Here is a 1,741-nt window from a genome sequence, read left to right as displayed (position 1 = left end):
GTTGTTTTGAGGTGACTTTTGGTTGAAGTTATGGCATGTCTCCAGTAAGGCTTTGGGGGTGCCAAAGTATAGTGTACAATGTATATATTATAGCAATATTGTTCAAGACAAAAACAGTGATCAGGTGAGAGAAAGACAAAAAGGGTGATGCAAAGTAAAATGTAAAAGCTTTTTTTTTTTTTTTTTTTTTTTGGCTTGTTTATTGATGTAATAAAGCTTTCTATTCTCTAACCATAAAAGCGGCTGAAAAGACCCAGCTCAAGGAAAAAGTTTCACAAGTTGAAATGTCCGTTTTGGCAATGGATATTCCTTTATTATTATTATTATTATTATTATTATTATTTGCTGTAAAATTCCATTGTCCAACTTGATTTTTCCTGTTTAAATGAACTCATAACACTACTTAATATTTTTATTTTTCTTCCATCCCCTTAGGACGGAAAGTCAAGAGAGTTAGTGGACTGATGATAGCAGATCAGCCAAACAAGATATATCCGCATTTCATACTAAAACGAGAAAAGTGAAAATTCTTTATTATATCCTAAACTAAGATCAAACTTTATATATATATATATATATATATATATATATATATATATCATGTTCATCATCGATCAAAAGGTTAATGAAACTTTTAGATCGAATGGTTGTATATCTTATGAAAAAGGAGCTTCAATCAAGAATTTCATGTGTAAAGTGGCACAACCTCATTGGCTTATGCCTATACCTTTCTTTGGTTATTACCATGCATGATGCGCACGGTTGATCAACCTAATCATATAAATTATTTAAACCTCTCATTTACCAACTCTTTTGGGTTCGTTGTAAATTTTTCATCATTATCTTATCATCAATGGCGCATGCTAAGTTCAACTTCATCATCTTTATCTTATCATCGTCACCACCATTTTTTTTTTCATCCCATCCTTACCCAGTTACCCTTAGGTTTAAGATCGCGATTCCTTATAGCGTTATCCTGCGAATACAGTTAGCAAAAATTAATATAAACATACCGTTTATATATAATATATATTATAAGTGGATGTTTTATATTTAGATCATTTATGTTTTTAACGTTTTGAATTTGTAAATTTTATTTTATTATTTTTTTTTTTTATGTTTGTTGGATTATTTCTATTAAATAGCTGCTGGGTTATTTGGAAAAGGTTTCCTAATGGCATTTTCTCAAAAAAAAAGTTGAAACTTTTCATTGGGAGTGGGAAGTGTAAACATATGACCAAAGTGTGTAACTGTATACGATCATATTCGATCGATAAGAGATTTACCAATTTTTGGAATATCTTTGATTGTGTTCTTTTAGATAGATAGATAGATATGTTTTCTGTTATTCGCTCCTGTTCTTGTTGTGTTTGGTTGGCTGTGTTGCTTAATTGTAGATTTACACGTACAATTGCTTTATTTTCATATGTAAAACGTTTGTTTGTTTAACAATTTTAGCAAGTGCTAGTACAAGTCGAAGGTTAGAGTTCATTCACCCGGCTTGGGATATATATGGAGTGAGAGTCGTATGCAGTTTATTGTATGAGAATAACTTATATAGGGAGGTTGCACAAAAGTTATCTTTTGTGCCACCAATAAGGACTTGACACATCAGTTAATTTTGTTAGACTTATACTCCAAACAAAAACTAAACCACACTAGATTATACTCTAAAAAAAAATAATAAATTAATTTTTTTATTTAAAAAAAAAAAAAAAAACAGATTTGAAGGGGTGGCTGG

The sequence above is a fragment of the Corylus avellana genome, chromosome ca3, assembly GCF_901000735.1.
Source record: "Corylus avellana chromosome ca3, CavTom2PMs-1.0".
NCBI lineage: Eukaryota > Viridiplantae > Streptophyta > Magnoliopsida > Fagales > Betulaceae > Corylus > Corylus avellana.
This window is presented reverse-complemented; position numbering follows the sequence as displayed.